Source organism: Thermobia domestica, chromosome 1 (genome assembly GCF_964235325.1).
Source record: "Thermobia domestica chromosome 1, izTheDome1.hap1.1, whole genome shotgun sequence".
NCBI classification, from domain to species: Eukaryota; Metazoa; Arthropoda; class Insecta; order Zygentoma; family Lepismatidae; genus Thermobia; species Thermobia domestica.
The window spans coordinates 317,931,178-317,953,920 of NC_137454.1; the positions used below are offsets into that span (position 1 = coordinate 317,931,178).

A 22,743-nucleotide genomic window follows, 5' to 3' on the forward strand; every position below is an offset into this window, starting at 1 on the left:
ATAAAAATACACACATTATGGTTCATGTAGAGCTGCAATATTTTAACATGCACATACACATACAAAAGAACGCTTTTGTGCTTTTTTTCACTCCATTACAACAATTACATTGGAAGCCGAAAACACAAAACATACAAGAGAAAAGATTTGAATGCACCATTGTGTAAAATGAGTGAAAGTAATGTTTAATCTTGTATATCCTTTCCTCTATTTCATAATTCAACTATTTCGTAATTCTTTAATACTTGCATACCAATGAAGGAGGGGGCCGTGACTGACAACAACATGCTTTTGTGCTTGTGCTTCTGATATTATTTCAAAATATGGTATCAGCTACTGGTACATTTCTTGTGAGAACTTTGTGCTTGAAAATATAATTTACTTGGTCTTCTGGTGGCTGTTTCCCTCGCAAAATTATGTAGTCTTTATTCTGTCACTATTATAGCGGGTGATCTTTCCGTGCAGTATGATTTGAAATAGCGTTTGTGGTTCACGCAGTTGTTCACAACAGCGTTTCAACTGTTGGTGAGTACATGTTTTCTCTTTCCTAACAGCAAAAAGAACTGTTGTATGAAGTTTGAACCAAGTATTTTAGTTCCTCTTATGTAGTGTTATGATATCTAGTAGCCTTATTTTAGTTTATGTTCACGCTGTATTAGACAGAAGTGTAAACTCTTATAAATAGTTATTGCTTCGGTGTTTGCCAATAATAACTGTGTCTAAAAGATAAAATACATAATGAACTTTGACGAAATTGAAGATGGACCTCTAAACTTGAGACTTTGATAGTGAAAAGGACACTTACAACAACTCTGAAAGTGAAGCAGAAGAAATATTTACAATACCATTACTTACTAACATTATTGCTAGTACTACTACTAGTAGTACTATTAGTTACAAATAAATAAATAATTCATGTTACATATATATTCCACGTAAAAATCATTCTTTGTTTTTTTTGTATTTTTATTTGAAGTGAGTAATATAAATTGTATTTGAAATAACAGAAAAAGTATAATTGTAGCATATGTTACCTGCAACAAGTGTTAATAATTAACCAATGTGCTTACGTAAAAATTCATTGAATTTTTCGTTTATATAGCTAAAACAAATACTAAAATAATAAGATTAACACTAATTTTTGTGAACACATAATTTGGGGTAGATCATTGATCCCCTTTGGTATTGTAGAAAGTATGAGCAGTAATTGGTGTGCGAGTGATAATAAAACATATTCATTTACTTGTGTATAAGTTTACCAAATTTCATGCAACTAGGACATACCAAATTTCATGTAAAGAATGAGTCAGAAAAAACCTGGCCGCTTTCCTCCCGCCATATTTTCTAGTATATAAGATGAACATTGGTAGCACTGTGCATAAGCAAGGACAGACTGCCGATCTTACTCACGAATAGATTGTCAGTTGTGAAGTGCGCGTGGTGTGGTAAAGAACGATGAGTCAGTTAGAAAAACGAAAACTAATTGTGAACAAATACCTCGAAAATCCAGGTATGTCCTTAAATAAATTAAGCAAACTCGTAAAGTACCCTCGGTCTACTGTGCAAAATGTAATTAAAAAGTACACAAAAGATTTAACTGTTGAAAGGAAACCTGGCTCAGGTAGAAAACCGGGTACTAGCCAACCGAAGCTGGAGAAAAGAGTTACTGCATTGCTGCGTCAAAATCCGAATTTATCGGAAAGAGCAGTTGCTGGTATAGTCAAAGCGTCCCAATCTACAGTGCACAGAATTAAAGCAAGGAAAGGTTTACGATCTTTCAAAGTGCAAAGGGTACCTAACCGAGACGAAAAGCAACAACTGACAGCAAAATCCAGAGCAAGAAAACTCTATGATCAGTACCTTACTCAATATGAATGTTGCATTATGGACGACGAAACCTATTGTGTCGCTGATTTCAGTCAAATTCCCGGAAAGGAGTACTACGTGGCACTGAAGAGGGGAGATGTGCAGGATATATTTAAACAACGGAAGGCATCCAAATATCCCAAAAAATATTTGATTTGGCAAGCTATTTGTTCATGCGGTAAAAAAAGCAAGGCGTTCATCACAACAGGGACAATTAACGGCGAAATTTATACGAAGGAGTGTTTACAAAAACGCTTGTATCCATTTGTGATGTCACACAGTAACTCTGTTTTCTTTTGGCCAGATCTTGCTACCTCTCACTACTCTAAAGCAGCCACCGATTGTTATAAAGAAAAGGGTATCGTCGCAGTTCGAAGAGAGGCAAATCCACCAAACTGCCCTGAACTTAGGCCAATTGAAAAATATTGGGCCCACATTAAAAGAACATTGAAAACATCAAAAGGGAAGGCGGCTGACTTGAAAACTTTTCGTCGCAAGTGGACTGCAGCTGCCAATCAGATAACAGAAGAAGATGTGCGAACTCTTATGAAGCGGATTAAAAGTAATGTACGAGCATTTTTCCATAATTAGTTCTTTATGATATCTTTTGTGTGTTTAATATTTTTTACTTTATAGTCAATTAAAGTATTAAAACCTTTCTTCTTTTCATTTCTTTACCTACTTTTTTGGTCAAAGTTACTGGCCAAGTTTTTTCTGACTCATTCTTTAGTTCAAAACCTCATTTGAAGCAATCATATTTGAAACAAAATGTTGTAATGAAGTTTTTGTATAAAAGTTAAATATCTTGACACATTATTTCAACAAGCGATTTATTTTATATATTCCACAATTTTGACGGAAATGTTTGTAATTCAATAACTCAGACCCTTGATATTTCATCCGTTTTATTAGAGCTAACATTTGAAAGAAATCTGATTGCTTTTGTCATCAGAGAATATTAATTTAAGGAACTGTTATATAATAGTTTCGTTACACCGTTGTAAATAAATATTTAATATGTACAACCAAATATTGTCAATATTTTCAGTGTAGTTTGAATTTCTAATAGTGACCACTTTTTGGTGATCATCATTATTTTAATTTTTTTTATTGTAATAAAATATTCCAAATCTTACTTGTTCCCAAACTTTCTGTATTTAAGTTTCTACGTCCTAGTTATACTTTCATTGCATCCTTCAACAACTTTCTATCTCTATCTGTGATTTTTCTAATAACTAACATGTTTGCAAACGAAATGTTGATTTTCTAGTGCATGTGTTACTAATGTTGGTCTTAATTGTATATTTCATTTGTCCAATATATGTTAGGCCATGCTTATATGGAACTGAATAAATACCTGAAGTGTTTAATCATTTCTGATGTTTCACGGAGTGTAGCTTTTGTCTTATCAATTAGTACATCTCTGATGATAAAGAAACCCAGATGCCTTTGGTACGTTATTATTAATAAAACACCGAGGATAGAATATCAAGTCTTAGTTAATATATCTATCTATTTTTGTTTATTTCTCAACTTGAATGGTGGATAATGATAGTAAGATAAATTCTGTTGTCTCTTCAAACAGGTTGTTATGGAAATGTTAAGTTTTTAGGGATGATGGTTCTCTTCACGAACAAAACACCTGTCATGGGATTTATTTTTTAACATGGTAATATTGAACTCAATATAAGCATTGTCGAATTCCAATAAGTGAAGTCGTATATCATCAGCAGTACCAATTTCAGGCCATAACAAGGCTAGTAGTGGTATAAACTTGCGACTGATTCTGTTCGGCACTTGCGCAAACTTGTTTGAGAAATTACTTGTATAAACGACCTTGTTCTTATTATTTTTAACATCGGAAATATTACTATATTTTAAAACACAGTCCTGATGCATTTTCCACGAAGAAAGATAAGCCATGTTCGGAAAAAGAGAGCGTTTGGCAATCCGTGTTTATATTTCAATTTCTACTTATCTTAATTATATTAACCAGTCCACTTTCATAATTTTTAACATGTAGTAAGTTTTTTTTAATTCAATGGGCTTTTTCAATACAAACGCTACATGAGACTGAACCTACAGCATAACGTAGAATTTGAAGTTTCAAAAGACTGACTAAATATACTTACTTTCGTGTTTATGTTCCTGTTTTTTTCCTACTTGTATGAATATGATTCTTAGCATTCATGCAGTAATACATAGATACTTTCAGTTGTTAACAGTTGCTCGAGTAGTTTTTATTGTGTTAATTTTTCTTTTTTTTTTTAAGAATGCATCACTATATATGTAAGTTGATCTTACATATAACCTTAAATATCTTAATTACTCCCTGAAATATAAGTATTCAAATTAAGATTTCGAAAACCCTGGGTGGCCTATACCAGAGTTTGGCACTTCTTAGGGGTCTCACTCATTCTTAAGCTAGGACTACTATAATACTCCTTTCACAGTAGCACACACAGTGTTGTGGTTTACTTGTTAGATATCGTAAGAACTTATTTTTATAACTGATTGCTGCTGTCACATGCTATTACACGTCGACGTAAAACAGATGATATTCGGGATCCACTATTTCTCTGACTGTACAACAATACAACGTTACGATTATTAGGTCCAGTTATTTCAATTGTGGGCTCGGTTCTGCATTTCCTGGCAGGAAACGAGCCAAACTTTGGCCCGGTACCAACGGATTCGCAACCCTCATACAAAAATTGTGACAAGGGAAAATTAATCAGAAGAATAGGATCTAGGCGACATGTGAAACAACATACTGGAAACTTATCCCAAACGCACATAATATGGAAACAGATTATAAATTTGATGTACATATTATAATTAAAATTTTAATAACTACGATCAACTGAAATTCTCATTACCATTCTGAATTCAACATTTTAATACATACAGTATAGAATATTACAGGTAAGTGATTTATTACATTAAGTCGTTTGATAATAGGTTGTTAGTAATACATATATATATTTCTTTGATTTTGTTAGATAGGATATTAAGTTAATTTCTTAGTAGATTATTACTTTAGATATCGTACAAAATATTTGTATGCAGATGTTCCTGTGTACATACAATCAATGCCCAATTTTTTCATTTCAGCTTCGGCGCAGGTATATTTACATCACTTGCTCAGAAAACAATATTAAACAGCGGGAGCAACATCAAACACGAGGTAAGTATTTAACCTTCAACGTTCTTTTTAATAATTAAAATACGTTGTAAACATATGCATATAATATTTCCTATATTTTATTAATATATCTTTTCATATATAATTATTTTCTTCTTATCTATCTTTTTCTTATTATATTAAAATACATTATTCTTTATTTACTTTTTTACAGGTACGCTGATTCTCCGTTGCAACATCTACTATTATTAGTTTCCAAGTAACCACAAGCGTCAAGCTACTCTTTGCATTGTCTCTAAATAATCATTCGTCTGGTATTTAAAATATTAAATAAGTTGATGTACCAGAATTTCATACTTCTACATAGCATCTACAATAGTATTACTAAATTGCAATTCCAACTATTTATGTACCATGTGATCAAGCTTCATAGCATGTAATAAATTTATCCCATAAGTTGATTACTCGAAATACAGACCGTAGCAAATACTGAAGAGTTTAATGTGAAACAACATTTTGACTAGTTTAATCATATTTTACTTTAAATCATGTCATCCTAAATAGTGGCAGATTGTAATAGGGGAGAGAGAAATCTCTCCCAAACAATCGTAAAACTACCAATTCATAATTAATTATTTTCTCACCTTTACGAACTTCCGGCATTTACATTTCATTTATATTATTTATTTTCGATTTGAAAACATTCACTTTTCTAAATTTGTATCATACGGTGTGGTCTGGAATCCTTATCATCACTTTCTAAATATGTAATGCGCTGTGGTGTAGATTCGGAATAGCGGCGCATTGGAGACTTCCCGGTGCCTAAACAAAAAATTTATCACCAGAGTTTTGTAACTGTATAAGGACCTACTTATACAGAAGAAATTTCATACATTTCCCAAGTCATTTTCTTGAAACATAAAACAGTCGAAATTCAAACAATTAATTAATTTTGAAATAGAACATTAAAAGACGTTATTGATGGCGGTTTTCAATTCAGCACATGTCTAAATAATAACCCAACACTAAGTAACATAATTTATAACGTAACATTTTGTCCTAATGAATACTATAACGACGACGTTTTTCTTTTTCGTAGATAACTCCCTTTCTGTTCATCCTTTCACGGACATCGCCTTCTCTTCCTTAAGTTAACTTCAATCTTTTATTCTTCCTGTGAGTCATACATTTTGCTTTACTAATCCTTCATTCACAATGTATCAAATGTTTCAATTTTCTTCTGGTCCTTTTTCGCGTTCGCAATCTTGTCTTCCCCTTAAGTCTTCTGTTTCCATTCTTTCGAGACTTCCATTTTGCTTTGTATTTCATTTCTTGATTCCATCCTTTTCTTTCTCCGCCTTCTCCTGTTACTTATCCTTTCACTATATTTTTGTTTTTCTTCTTGCTTTCTACTACGACTTCTTCCATTTTTTTCCACTTGCCTTTCCTCTTCCGATATCTGAATCTGTCATCCAGTTTACATTCTTTCTTTTCTTTTAGTCCAAATTTCTTGCGTTGTCTTCCGAATCTTGGCTTACTAATTCTTCTCAAGATTGTGGGTTTTACCTTCACTTGATCTTTCCTTTCTTCTGATTTACACTTCTCATTCTTTCTTGTACTCTCTTCAATTTCAGTAGGGTGCATTACTTTATAGGCTATTTTGTTGTAATTTCCATTACTTTTCTTCAATTTTTTTTAGAAATTTCTTTCACCTTTTTTTTCCGCAGGCACTGATGTCTACCATTTCCCTTTTTACCACACACTACACAATCACGTTTCTTTATTCGCCTAAGAAATTTTCTCCTCGAATAACCTTGCTGACACCATGTGATTTCATTCTCCATTGGACGTGTTTTTTGTAACGGTAATGTGTATCTTCACCTACAGAGCTTTTTCTTCGGTAATTTCATCCTGCTGCACTTTATAATATTAAATAAGTTGATGTACCAGAATTTCACACTTCTACATAGCATCTACAATAGTATTACTAAATTGCAATTCCAACTATTTATGTACCATGTGATCAAGTTTCATAGCATGTAATAAATTTATCCCATAAGTTGATTACTCGGAATACAGACCGTAGCAAATACTGAAGAGTTTAATGTGAAAAAATATTTTGAATATTTTAACCATATTTTACTTTAAATCATGTCATCCTAAATAGAGGCAGATTATAATAAGGGGAGAGAGAAGAGAAATCTCTCCCAAACAAACGTAAAACTACCAATTCATAATTAACTATTTTCTCACCTTTACGAACTTCCGACATTTACATTTTGTCTATATTATTTATTTTCAATTTGAAAACGTTATTCACTTTTCTAAATTTGTATCATACGATGCGGACTGGAATTCCTATCATCACTTCCTAAATATGTAATGCGTTGTGGTGTATATTCGGAATAGTGGCGCATTATACTACCTATTCTCCCAACCTCACTTCTTTTTACTCAAGATTATGCTCTTCACTATACCAGCAATGTCACTTCACTACTGAAATACGCAACCGTACTATACTTACAGTTACACTATTTAATCATGTTCAACTGAAAACTTTAATTTGTCTCGAGTAAAGCAACTGGACATAGTGATTGAAATTTAGCCTCTACATGAATCTCTCTACAACACCTGCCATATTGATTGTCAGCATTCCTTCCAGCTTAGTTTATTCGTTTTACTGCATATTGCAGGTGTTATCTTCGAGATGACCACGAATTTTCTTTAAAAGAAGCAGTATCGAGTCTACTGTTTGACTAGGGAAGTAATAAGCATACATGCATTTAAAAATTCTTATATCGTTTACAGCAAGACATAGTGATATTATTGCAACTGGAATTGGCGAAAGAAACCAATGTCATAATCACAATCACAGGGCTTTTGTAATACATTGGCTGCTTAATCATTTGTGTATTCGATTTGTTCTACTCGAATTTCACAACGAAAAAAAGTTTTTATAAACTTCTATAGAAAATGTCATTGGATGTGAGGTGTAAAATAAAATTAGAAAACGAAGATTATTATTATTTTACAAATTATACTACGCTCTTTTCGAAGACAAAAAGATAACAGTTAAAAGCTTTAAAGGAGTGAATTGTATTGCCAGTAGATTTCAATTCTCAAATCGCTACGTTTAAGAAATGCAATTGCTATACTCTTGGCAAATCTCCTAGTAATGAGTCCCGGCATATCTTTCGTGTTTATTCTCGAATCTGATGCTTTTTTTTTGGAAACAAAATTTAAGTATAGGCATTCTCTCTGACTTCCATTACAACATTGAGGTATATTAAGCACGTCAAGCCAATCCTAAGAATAAAGTAACACTAATATATACCGCTACCTGCGCTAACATTTGCCTGTACAGTGATGCTTTTGAACAATCACATAAAAATGGTATGGAGCTTCTGGTGGTTGATGGGAAAACTAAAAGCAAATATATATATATTTACGAACATAATTCCAGCTACACTTATCAAGGTATTAAACAGCTCCTCCAAAAGAGAGAAAAGTTTTAAAATTTCCATGTTGCCCATCAACCTATGGTTGAAGTGAGGAAAAGACAGAGAGAATTCCAGATACAGTTGAACGCCAATTACACTTGAATATCTAACAAATTTAAGAGATGCTGACGTAAGATAATAACAGCTAAGTAATAACAAGAAAGATTGACAGTAGCTGACTAGAATTTATTCATTAAAATGACGTCGTCGTGCAGTTATATGCAGCTTCAGAATTAAATAAATCTATGGATGTATTTGACATTTAATTGTATAACTTAGGAAACCTGTAGAACAGAGCGTTGAACTATTGACAGTGTAGGTCGTATTATAAGAAAAACATATGTGTTACGTGTTTGTCTCAATGTAATTCAGAAATATAATTCTGAGAGTAGCATTTCGGATCTAAGTTGGCCATGTGTGAGTTTGTACAGATATTTGAAATCACTAATTTTATGACGATTGTCAGGTAGTTGAATATTTAGTGTTCGTAATAGTTGGTGTTTTGTCATCGCACGTGTGTGAAGTACTCTGAAACGTACTATTGCCAGGAAGAACTTTAGAACTGAGTTTAGTCGAGATGGGTTTGTAGAAGCTCATATGGTCCAGATCCGTAAACCATATTTCATTTTAGAAGAATTTTTGCACTGTAGAACCTTGCTAAGGAAGAGAGGTTTAGTATTTCTGTTAATCTGTACGAAGGTTCTAGAAGATGCACTGATTGCTAGTGAAATAATTAAGATGTGTTTAAATGAATCCCGAAGTAAAATCCGAATAGAAAACAGGGAGATGCGTTGTCGCTATTTTTATTCAACTTTGTCCTGGAGTACGCTACAGAAAAATCAAAGATAGGAACCAGGATCTAGAGCTGAACGATATTCACCAGATTAATTTGCTGATGATGTAAATCTGATAGAGAATGATAGAAGAACAGCAGAGAAAAATGCAGAAGTTTTATTAAACGCTTGTAGGGACATGGGTTTCAAAGTAAATGAAGAGAAAACTAAGTACAAGGAAATTCGCCGGGATCGTAATATTACAAATTATGGAAACGTCAAAATATCAAATAGCACTTTCAACAAAGTGAACACTTTCAAATATCTATGATCAATACTAACAAACCAAAACCATATCCATGAAGAAATTATGTCAACTGAAAGCAGGGAATCAGTTTTATTATTCAGTTTAAAATCTTTTGTCTTCGCGTATTCAGGCAAGGAATTTGAAGCTTAAAACATATAAAACAATAAACTTGCGTTTTATGCTGTATGGTTGCGAAAATGGTCACTTACTCTGAATGAAGAACGCAGGCTGAAAGTAACTTACAGAGTGAAAAAGTGATTTGACTGGGCCGGGACTGGAACCCGGGATCGTCGGCATAACGTGCCCACGCGTTAACCACTTCGCCACCCAATCAGCTTCCCAGTACAGCCAAATACTCTCTCACTCATGCAATCGGTGCTCTCCAGGCTGGAAGTATTTGAAAATAAAATATTGATTTTAACTGGAAATCCAATCGGAAAACGATTAGGAAGAGTAAAGCACAGATAGGAGAACAAAATGATGATGGATATCGCAGAAATAGGAATACAAAGTAGAAACTGGATCCAATTGGCTAAGGATAGAAATCAACGGAGAGCTTTTGTGAATGCCATTGAATTTTCGGGTTCGGTATGCCATAGTTATTTATAATCTGCCTTGTGAAAAATTGCTATATAGAAGTATAATTTGTACTAAAAGTATTATCTTCTTTGATACGTTTTCAGTATGAGTACTACCAAGTACACAAGCAAAGTAAATATTTTTGTATTTTGAAATGAATTTATTTCTTTACCTTCTATGTCATTTCAATGTCGCGAAAGAATTTGGTAGTAAGACATAAATTTAATCGAAAATTCAATTTAAAAAAAACACATGTATTAATCTGCTTCATGAAATGAAATCTTTGAGTTCAATGTCCCAAGATTTAGGCTAAGGGAGACGGGAAATTTGATTTAGTCCTGTAAAAAGAATTAATAACAATAATAAAAAAAAATATTATTATGAATAATGCTTCGAAGAAAATTTCCGTTATTCATGTTCACATTTTCTGATTTACTTTTGATGTTTTCTTGCTACATAAGGAGTGTTCATTGTATTTATATACAGGGTCCAGCGCATATTATTAAAACAATGTCAAATCCATATCAACATATATTAATACGTAATTTTTATTTGTATTCTATTTGAATTTTTTATATTAACTCTTGTGAAATGAAACGTCGTTACATAAAAGTGAAGTTGAATATTTCATAATGAGAAACAGGAAAACTGAAATCCAAAATGAAAAGTACTATGTACTATGCTAGCCACTATATCCGTTTCAATATTCGTCAAAATAGCCACTTCGTTTCCTTTTACACTTTGATCGCGTGGAAGAAACTTTTCATCTCACGGAGGTGTCAGCAGTCGAAAAACGACCTTTAAAATTTTGTTGCTAAATTTACGAATGTTGTCGGTTCCTGATATAAAGTTCCTTACTGTGCCTCATGAAAGTTTACAAATAGGACTAAAGCATTATTTTGAATTTCCTACAGTGCATTTTCAGCGACTAGTAAGTCTTCTGTTAATTAAGTGATATAACAATACCCAGAAACTGTTTTCTGCTGTTTAGCGAACAATATTTAATGATTATCTAAAGTTCTTCGATGTCTTCTTCCTTAAAGTTGGTTTACATATCATTCCGCCGAGCACCATTATAACTGGCCTGTGTTCATTCAAAAATTTTTCAGTTGAAAAACTAGTTATGATACAATATTTGTATTTTTTTTTTTTAACCATTTTCAAACACGTGGCCCAAGGACAGTATCCCATTTCTATCCACGGCGTCCTGGTGTTGGAAAAGAGTAAAAACACAGGAACAAGTAGAAGTTCCTTGAAAATGAGCTATCAGTGCAATAGTATGTGTGATGGACTTACAAAGAAACAAAAAGAATAATTACATCCTTTCTGCAAGTTATTGTTCTAACTAAATGTGTGTGTGAGATATCCGATTTTGAATCCATTTTTATTCTTTATCGTAGTAATTATTAAAATGTAAAAATGGAACAATATAAATAACTATATTAAAAATTTAGTCTTATCAATTGATGATAGATGATAACAATACAGTGTTTTTTTTCCTTTTAAGAAAAGAAGAGATTAATGTAGTATCAGAATGTTCTAGAAGAATAAAAGCATAGGGGTGACAATAGAGGAAACTTTCCTCTTTGTTCGTTGACTAAAAAGAATGAGAACGCTGTAAATTCAGCTCCCACAATAATTTATAAAATGATTCAATAATACAGTCAGAAATCAAAAATTTAAATACCTGCGGAAATGTTCAAATTACGTTCATAAACTGTTTTATAAACATAATGTTTATTCGCTTATTACGGACTGTAACGCGTGCGTGACCGCCTCGAAGTCATTCGTTGTGGGTGGCTTTCCACAATGCAACGTATTAAAAATGTAATTTCGGTTTAATTTTTGTGAAATCTCCTGAAGTGTTTGAAAGATGTGTTGTATGTTCCAAAAGATCAAACAATAAACCGGGAAAAAAAAATTGTGTTTTACATCTAATAAGTAACTGCTGATTAATTTGTTTTCATTCAGTTGCCTCTCCGCTACAGCATCCAGGTACTGAACTTTCCTGGACTTGGTTGGGGGCATCGTGCTGAATGGAGCTCAGTTGACGATCCTAATGATAGATTTAGTGGTGGTGATGAAAACGGATGGAGAATTCACCACTCTAGTATAGGACCTTGTACAATTTGGTGCGTGTATTTCGTACAAGCAGTTTTCAATGCATGCAAACAGATGGCCGGTACTTCTAAAGGCATAAACATTGTTTTAGTGTGCTTGTGTGAAATTTTGCTTGGGTTCCCCACTGTCCCGATTTTGGAAGCATTAACTAGAAATCTTGCGTTTTTTAGGTGTTCAGCGAGGCAGTTAAAATACCCAAGTCAACCTTCCGTCCCTAAAAATGATTTTAAAGGGACTAAGAATGATTTTAATGAAAAAAGAAATTAGTTTTATTGAGGTTCAGTCTCGTTTTCTCCCGCTTTCTTCATTGAACCAATTCATCTGTCTCATCATCATAGTTTCTCATGACTGGGTGCGTAAACGCAGGACCTTAAACAAAACAAAACAAACAAACAAACAAAAAAAATGTTCTGACGAATGAGCTATGAACAAATAATTCCAGGTTGCAGGACGATTTTAAACCGAATTTCCTGAATTCATTAGGGTACGAATGAGGCATGACTGATATTCGCATGCAAAATCACTGTAAGTCTTTTATATTAATTGTTAGCATAGGGTTGGTCACTTTAGACACACCACGTTTCGCAAAATTTACAGGTAAAATTCAATGCTCTGCATGGAAAGACATGTTTATAAGGAATAAATTTCTGCAGGTGAAAGAGTAAGATACTAATGCTGTTAATAAACGGTCAAAGAAAGCTTGAACAAGACCATTCAATACCTCAAATTCAAAGGAACATTTTTCAAGACCCTGTGAATGACCTCGAATGAACTTAAAACAACTTTTAGACGATCATGGATGTACTGAATCATGTTTTATATACTTGTTGATAGGTAGCAGTCCAAAACAAGTGAGCGAAACTATGAAAACAAATGAAAGCGAGGCTGCGTACTGATTTAGTTTAGACCTGCACATGAATAGCTATAATATTAGCATATCTTTCCTAACTTTCTGCAGGCATTTGGAACTTAACAACATATTAAATGATTTAGAAAACAGGTCAATTGATTTTGTAGCAATGACATCGAATTTTCACCAAGTATTTTGTCCCTTTTACATTAAATGCGGGTTAGGTTAGGTTAGCTTAGGTTAAAAAAGTAAAGTGCTGCTTAGATATAAAATCGTTTCCTCTACTAAGCTTTTTAAAAATCTGATTCTTCATATGGCGTATTAATGACAATCACACTAAAAAAATTGAAGTGTTTCCCAAAATTGTGTGTCCCAGGAGGCAATGACTATTTTGATGTTATTTATGCTATGGCATCCAAGACTGTTTTTAAAAAAGGCTGAAAACACAGTAAAACAAACGAAGCATTGATAATATAATCTTTTAGCTACTGGACTTACCGCCCATATCTGCATCAGACTTTCTTCAAAAAACATATCCCATATTTGGTACTGGTTAAGAATAGCCCCTCAAAGAAACAGCAAATTTACTGTTAAAATGTGAGAGTGCTTATGAAAGAGGATTGTCTGGGATAACAATTTCCATTGTGAGAACATCCCTGTATAATGTAGAAAACCAGAATTTTATATTTAGAAGTTTAATGTTACCAGTATCAAGTCATTACAAGGGCTATAGTTGAGTTCAAATGAATGAATACTATGTCAAGAGTTTGTTGCACTATCCTTATTCATGCATTATTCCTATTCTTATGTTTCTTGCACCATAACCTCCGTCGATGACGCGCCTGCTCCCTACGGACGTACTCTCGCGCGAGCCCCTTTCTATGTTCCTGCCCTGATGCTGTTAAAAAACTTTCATGATTTGATTTTTTTTTTTTTTTTTTTTTTTACACCTTTTTATATGTGGCATGTCTCGATGCGCATTTGTACCTTACGGGAAAGCCCTTGTAAAATTAATCTGCATGAATGAAAGCAGCTCCTACCCTAAGAAATAACTCCTGAAATACTACGTGTGAATTTCGTGATTACATAATTGCATATACTATAATAGGATAACATGTAATCAATTCCACGGTACTTCAGTTTGCGAGCATATTATCTATCTGTAAACAATTGTTATTATCCCAGACTAATAACAATACCAGACGTCTTATCAAAGCAAGAAAAATCAGATATAGGTCTATATTTTTTATTTGATGGACTCTTCTCTCTTAATCTACACCCGATATTATTGTATATTAAATTCTGAAATAAATATTTATACCTATCATTCTCAAAATTTAACAGTAGTTATGGACATGCAAGTACTGTAACTACACAAATCGTGTATATTATCAACAAAAATACTAACAATATTTTTCAGCACGGACACTGGCTTTCGATTATCATTATAATGCATACTTTGAATACCAGATAATTATGTAAAACAGTAATAAACAGATATTTATTCAACAACTACTATTACCTGACCAGGATATTAGTGCGGTTTTTCGAGGAGGTCGCTGCTGTTCTGTTTACATCAGTTTCTAGGTAAGCGCGGTGGGACAGGGGAGCGGAGAGCGTCACTCTGCAGTGCATCCAACGATTTCTAAAAGTTGCAGTTTACATGTTATAAGTAGCCTAATCTGTTTCGCTTAATAAGAACGCTATAAATTATGTAGTTGTTATTGAATGCAGGAATGGTTATTCCTGCAGTAATGCAGATGTATTGTGGATAATGACGTATGCATGGAAATTAACAATTCAAGAACAATATAGCATGCAATTGAGTTTCTACCATGTGTTAGGCAGATTGTATAAAAATTGCGTTTTATTTGATTTCATTATAAGACAGGAGCAACCTGTAAAACACGCGAATAACGATGCCAATGACTAAAAGATTAATTAGGGTTGATAGCTTAGAGACTTGCGCAATACCTTGTAACTGTAAGTTTAAATCAAGTTAAGGCTCGCGATGCTTGTGTTTGTTTTAAATGTATGTTTATCGGTTCGTAAATTATTATCTCGAGTTTTGGCCAAGGAAGAATTCCGATACCTTTCCACTCGAGAACTGTGGAAGTCCTCTCCGTTGGTCTCTTGGCTAGCGTATGTGCCTTTGTTGTAAGTGGTTCTAGGTTGAAATCCGAGTGAGCTCAAAAATAGTTTAAACATCTTTGACTTTCATTAATTATCTGTCTTCTCTAGCATAAAGAGTATAATATGGGACGTTAAACTAGAAATTTCATTTCATTTTCTCGATGAATGTGAACCCTTTGGGGGAAAAAGAAGGTGAAGAAGAAATCTTTCCTAAAGTTTTTAAATAATTTCATAGCCTCAAACATAGAACTCACCATTTTAAGTAATAACTTCACCTAAAAATAAAAAGATAAAGCTCTTAAATTTATAACTACAATGGGATTGGATAACTTGCCTTTCAGCATTGGCATGTAAAATCTGATTACAATACATATTTCTTTTAGGATTATTATCGTAACACAGCCTTTTGGTAAATGTGGAATAAAACTATTGATTAAACATCAGCGTATGGATAATGTAAGCATAAGTATCATTGCTTCAACACATGATAAACTCACAATTTTTATTTATGAGTGCAGAAATTCCCCTCGAGCTTCCTCTAAATTTCTTTCAGACTCTAAGTCTCAGGTGACAAAGAATTAATTCTACTGTCTGTTTTCACACACAATATAATTTTAAAACTTCGGGAACCTATTGTTATCTTTGTGCCTGCAATACATAATCATTTGTCGATTAATTTCAGAGGAATGAGTTTAGCCCGTAAGCACAAGTTGCATCTAGTTCAAACATATCAGATGTACGGTCTTGTTTAACAAAACCTGCCCCTCTCCCTCCTCCATCTGAAAAGCCCTATATTGTTGTCCACATGAAATTCAAAGACAAAGGCAATCATCTTTAAAAAGCTGTATTTTTATTTCAAGTCTAAGCATTAAAATGTGCTAAGTATGGTTCCAAGAGGTTTTTTTTTTTTTTTTCCCTAATAATTAACTTAGGTACCTAATATTGGCACTCATCTTTTCCACGAATTGATGAAAGAAGCGGCCGCGAAATTTTCTGCCAATTGTTTCATCACCGGTATCTTTGAGCAATGAGATAACAGTGAAAGACAAACTTTGTTTTTCAAACTTGATACTTTGAGAAACTTATGCAAGTGGTTTTGTTATTCAGATACATTATATATTCACTCTAATCAGTTTGAGAAGTAGCATTAATTTTATAACATAATGCCTGTAAGAGTTACCCTGAAAATATATTTTGTATTTCTTTTTTAATACATAATTCATTTTTTTCCTGAATTTCACTAGAGTGCAATACCTTGGAAGAACAAGGAATCTTCAATTGTCAGGCACCCCACTTTAAACTTTAATTGCTCCCCTATCGCCCCCAATGTAACATTGGGTGTGTGTTTTTCGGATCAAGTTTTCAAAATATGGCAGAAATAATGGATTTTTAAAATTACCAAACCATGCTAAATAATGGCAGGTTAGACATCGGGGAGAGAGTCTATCTTTATCTACCATCTCAATCAGGGGCGGATTCAAGTCTCCTTCGGAGGTGGTTAGAGTATGGCGATGAAAGATTATCAGTTTCTCTCTCACCGGATTTTTGCAGCACATCCGAAAATGATCTCAATGCAAAAGAATGTTGTTACTCAAGGTACTGCTTGGTACACAATTGATCGGAGATTACATGGCCCAACTTGGTCGCAATTCCGAAGATGTCTTATCTCAAAACTACACAATTTAACTTGCTTTAAACAACGAAAGCGCGGCTGCCAAAGTATAACTTAGGTTCACATAGATGAACTTCGAGGTTTTATGAATAGAAGAAGTAAGAATTCCTTACACTCTAATGCTACGAAGTTCGTAGTGTTTCTTTGTACAGTAAAGCCTGTCTTTAACGGACCCTTTATTAAACGGAAAACTGTCTTAAACGGAAATATTTCACGGTCCCATGAATTTTGGAGAACAAAACGTGTAAAAGTCCCTTTATTAAGCGGAAACTGTGTTACGCGGACAACGGAAAGAAAAATAAACATTTAACGGAAAATTCTGAGTTCCGGACTACAGCGTTTAGACATTCTGTGAGCCGGACTACAGCGTTTAGACATTCTGTGAGACATATACATTACGCTGTCTGCGATAAAATGTTCGTTCTTTTGTTAAATATTTCTGGACAGTGTTGACCTTTCCCAACCACTACTCATATTCACCCCCACAAATTGTCCTTAATCCCTGCAACTTAATCAAGAATCATACGGAATGTCGGAAAGAAGAAAACGAGATAGAGGAAGAAGAGTAATATGATACCGAGTTCGAAGAAGAGTGTAGAATAAATACATATCAAGATGCTCTCAGAAGTTTAAAGGAGCTGCAAAAATTTGCCTTACGGAAAAATGATTCTGATTCACTTAGTATAATTTCTCAGGCTAAAGTGTATGCGGAAAGTCAAGCAGGCAAGCAGCAATGTACACAGAAAACCCTGCTTGGCTATTAGAAAAATAAAGAAAACGTGTGCATAGTATATTTTGTATTCATTTTAATTTTTTGTGTATTTATTCGTAGGAGAAAGAAGTACTGTAATAGAACAATGTACGTACAGCAATATATTTTCTCAGTATGCCCCTTTATAAGCATGTATTTAAAAAAAAGAAATGAAAGGTCTACCTCCACTAAGCGGAAACCTGACTTTAACGGAATTTTTTGCAAGTCCCGCTCGATTCCGCTAAAGACAGGTTTCACTGTACAACACTGATGTTTATTCGCAAGTTATTGCCAAATTAATATAGAGGGTGTATGTACTTTTTTTGCACTCCCTTAAAGTGTTCTGGAAATAACTTCTATAACTTTTGAAACCACTGATCTCCAGCATGTAAAATTTGGGGGGGGGGGACATCAACGAAAGTGATTTAAATGGCACTACCTAGCCGAAATTGTGTATAATATTCGATTCTATTTCTTATCTGTCTGCTTACCTTCACAGACTCCCTTAGGTGTATCAAAGCCTGTGTTATAATCGTTTCACAAGCTGAATATTATATTCCATATAAATATAACAGTATTTATATGTTATTCTGTCGTTAATATATTAATTAAATTAGAATAAAATATTGCATATTTCGTACTTCAAAATATTAGGGGAACGCGTCCTCCTCGTCCCCCGCCAGAGACTCCCGTATTTGAAACTGTGTTTGTCTTAACTTGAACATATACGTGAAGTGGTTTATTACGAACAGGACAAAAATAACTGTGATAGATTAATTACAAGTAATCTGGTTAGAAACACTGTTGTTTGTATTTTAGTTCCAAAACCGACACCATCACAGTTGTTTTGTATTTCCCTGTAATCAACTTGGGCGCTGATTGGCTATTAAATGCTCTTGAATTGTATTATTTAGAACAGGACCGAAACGAAATCTCTCGAATGATTGCATTCAAGAGAAAAACGACGTATTTTTCATAAAATTCTCTTGAATAGTCTTGAAGAAGAGTCTTGTTCAAGCTTTCTTTTATAGTGTAAACAGAATATGTAATACAATTGTATTTTACGGTTAGAATTGTAGAGTTACAAATGTAAAATTATTACGAATGCTTTACGATGATTAAAATAAGTAGCCATTCAAGTGTAAAATCATTACAAACACTTTACGACGGTTAAAATAAGTGCATGCTAATGAAAGATGGCTCTATTAGGAGTATTTTCTGCAGGCGGATTATTTCTGCATAGTGTACAAAGTCTGTAGCTTATATTTATAAGTGTAACGTTCCTATTCTGAAACAATTACAATGCGAAAATTCAATTGTTTTCAGTACCATTGCCTACGGCAATACCCAATGTCACTCATGCTCTTGCTCCCTTCGGACACACACATTTGCTTCTACGCGAGATCAACAGCTTGGCTCCGCTCTAAAGCTAGTTAGTTAGCATATTTGATATTTAAAATTCAATTGATACAAACTTGTCCCTTGTGATAGTCGCTTTCCTGTTTTTTTCCTTCCTGCACGTGGTCTTAACAATCACCCAAAAAAGACTGTTTCTGTGGCAACAGCACGTTCAGCCAATTACAATGGCTCATTTCTCTCGCTCTGCAGTGGTAAACGTTCCACCCTCTCCGCACGTTGCCAGTTTGAATATAAACAAATGCACATTGTTTTAGTCGAATGTCGACTTGAGTAGTGGACCTACTGGTTATTGAGAGCATTCCTTTTAGTTCTCTTTTGTGTCATTTAATTTTATAAAACTGAGATTTACTTGCAGTGAATAATTTCGTGTTTCGTATATACTACGAAGTTCATGTAGTTTCAATACCCGACGCAAAAGCTGGCAACGCAGCATTGAGCACCACGTGCGCGCAGCGAGCTGTTACAAGGGACTAGTAGTATCAACTGCATTGTAGTGGCTACCTCCAACAGGTTTGATTGCGGTGTTTTAACTTACGATTTATGTCATATGTTCGGGAGCTATATTTACACCTATACGCCAATCGCGAAAGAACAGTAAATCTTTAACAATTACTTCTGGTTGCCTCGTTGAATTTCATTTATGCTAAATGGATTACAATCATGTTGCCAGTGCAAATCTTTTGGAGGACAATACGTAGGAAATTAATGTAACAATCACTATTTTACAACAATTATTTTGAGTGAGTGGTATACTAAACCTGGTATTGGTCAAATTTTGGCGCACCATATTTTACCAAATTTACAGGTAAAATTAAAAGTCTGTATGGAAAAACAAATTTCTGTAGGCAACAGAATTAAATACAAAGCAATGAAGCTATGGTTCAGCAGAGTGTCTAGTGTAAAATCATATGCTTTCCAATAGATAAAATAAGTGCATACGGAAGATAATGAAATAGATACAATCTTCTACCAGCAATGTCTCTGTGCACAGTGTACGGAAGTAGTACTTTACCTTTCCAAGTGGAGGGTTACTAATGTGAAACCATGACAAGTGCTATTAAAGCTCGTATCATAGCATTAGTGCTGTATCGCTGGACTGCACGAAATATCGAAAAAAAATGCTCCAAAATGTACTAAATTATGTAAGAAATCTACTAAATTAGGTAAATATTAGGTTAGTCCTTCAAAACAGACGTGTAAACATTTCCAGGATATCGAAAAAAATGGTATTATTTAGTCTCTCCCCAAATCATTTAGTATTGATCAGGCTCAAGTAGTGGTTCCGGAGCCATCAACGAGGATGTGAACTTGATTTCTCTGCATATTCACTTTACGGGATAAGAATTTTTGTGCAATAGACACTAACTAACTTGTGCTAAGTGGCCAGTAAAAAACTACGAGTGGTCATAACAGAGTTATGGTATAATCACACGGAGCCCCAGGGGAAGCAAAGAGATGCGTCCTAGAAAGCAGGCGCGTCAGCCACGGTAGGTTACACAGAAACGAGAAGGCATTATTCGAGCAGACGGTTCAATCAAATTTTGACACATTTCTTACATTTTCAGGTTAGGTTAAAATTACCTATTCCTTTTGGCACAGCATGCACTAAATGTAGGAGGTCCATTACTACTTATAGTTGACTTTAAGAGGGGTCAGTATATATACAGTGTGAAAATATGGAGTAAAAACTAGTGCATAAAACACGAATCAACTTGTGCTAGGTGGCCACTAAAAAGCACGAATACTACCTAACCGAGTCAAGGCAGAAACGCAGAATGGGGGCCCGAGCGTCAGCGAAGAGGTGCGTCCATAGGGGATAGGCGCGTCAGCGACGGAAAGTATACGCGTAAATGAGGATAGTTGAAGTCCACACTTACACAGACAATACTTTCACTATCACTTCAAGTTCATTTCAGAATGCTGTGCACAGACAGTAATTACTTGTATTGACACTCTCATTCCTTTACGATAAATGCTTCTTTGAATTTTACCTATAAATTTCCTATTTGGTAGAACCGTCTCCTCGAGTGAACCCAACGAGGATATCACAAACATAGTATAGGGCACAAAAGACCTTATGTGTCGAGGTTAGGGAAGAAACTAATGCCATCTAGAAAAAGTACCAAAGTGTATTAAATTAGATTATATTATGTTAGATTAGATTAGATCTTCAAAACACAGGCGTGTACTTTTTCAAGTAGAAAATGGTCTACAATCTCGTAGAAAGATACGAGTCATTTCCAGAACTCGTAGCAAGTGTACACGCCTTTCCGCCAAATAACTCCTTGCACCTAAATATGCAGTGTCGCTTTTTACACCAGAAACCAACAGGAACCACAACTACTTCCCTCACCTAGGTTTTCCTCACTCTTAAACACAAACTAAAATACATTTTCGAATTGACTCGGTCAATTTCCTAAAATCGTTCAGCACTTAACCCCGTATCATTGGCAGAACATTTTTTTACTACACTTGCTTAGGTGTTCCCCACCGTCGCTGACGTGCCTACTCCCTTCAGTCGTACTCACACTAAGGCCCACCAACTTTCTTTTGATTGGGTTGCATAGTATTTGTGCTTTTAGGCAAAGATCTAGCACAGATTGGTTCGATTTTTTGCACTCCAGTTCATTATACCATACATCAGGACTACGCAAATTGCAAAGCAATTGTAATATTCCAACAATTATTGTTGGTGGCGCCCTTGAATTTTACTTATGCAAAATGGGTAATGTTTTGTTGCCCAGTGCAAATGTTAGTGAAAAAATGTAATTCTTCAACAATTATTTAGAGTTGCGTGCCACAACTTGACCTGCTTGGTTACTGCTACATATTTCATTACTTGTATTTTATGGATAAAGTAATTCTAAACTAGTGTATTATTTTTATCCTGAAAAAGCAGAACCTTACCACCCGTCTTCTCTTGTCGCAGACCATTGCCGGTCAAATAGGTAGGTGCACCAGCTCGCTAGTCAGTGTGCTACGGTTGCAAAATTGTCAAATGTATACTTCACACGTAGGTTTTATGGTTCAGAGACAAAATTGAATAAAATACAGGACACAATTGGGAAGAAAGGTCAAAATCAGGAAACAAGTTCAGGCAGCGAAAGAAGGCTGAAAGCTAAGTTGAACAGAGCAAAAAATTAGAGGAAAGTGGAAAATGAAAAAAAGAACAAAACAAAAAAAGAAGGGGATGTATGCACGTGTAAATGTAAAAGTAAGTGTAAGTGTAGCGTAGGTGTATAGGGGATCCCACTGAGCTCTCTTACATGAGACACTCGTCGTAACGGCCACTGTTGAACTCCCACCCGTCTCGTATGAGAGAAAGGTATGCAGTGTTGCCAACGTGAACATAGTACTACATCAGTAATTCAAAAATCACTAAGAGTTATTACCATGGGCTTAGAAAACTATGCAAAAATTGCGATGCGTAAAGTTATACAAAGGGCATTAATACCATGCAAATTTGAATTATATCCTTTCTGCAACTCATAGAATGAATTTTCGTTGCGTCCTTAAAATCCTCATATATGCTTTCTGCATCTGAATGGGCTTCCCCAAATTTACAGAGAAATCGACGCCCTTGAATTTATAGAGAATCGGCTCCCAACCCAACATTAAGTTGAATTT

The 22,743-nt window shown here is 34.4% G+C and overlaps 1 protein-coding gene across 4 annotated transcripts in view; it reads right to left on the reverse strand.

The window, feature by feature from the left end:
- LOC145662590 (uncharacterized) overlaps window positions 1-22,446 on the reverse strand; it is a 155,649-nt gene extending 133,203 nt beyond the window's left edge. Inside the window, exon 1 of one of the 4 annotated variants that reach the window (XM_081728336.1) lies at window positions 22,024-22,446. The gene's annotated coding sequence lies outside the window, so the exon portion shown is untranslated. Of the gene's footprint in view, window positions 1-13,639; window positions 13,796-14,663; window positions 14,721-22,023 lie in introns of those variants that run through there. The other 3 variants (XM_081728310.1, XM_081728313.1, XM_081728320.1) reach the window with 3 other exon arrangements.
- Between the last annotated feature and the right edge of the window lie 297 nt (window positions 22,447-22,743).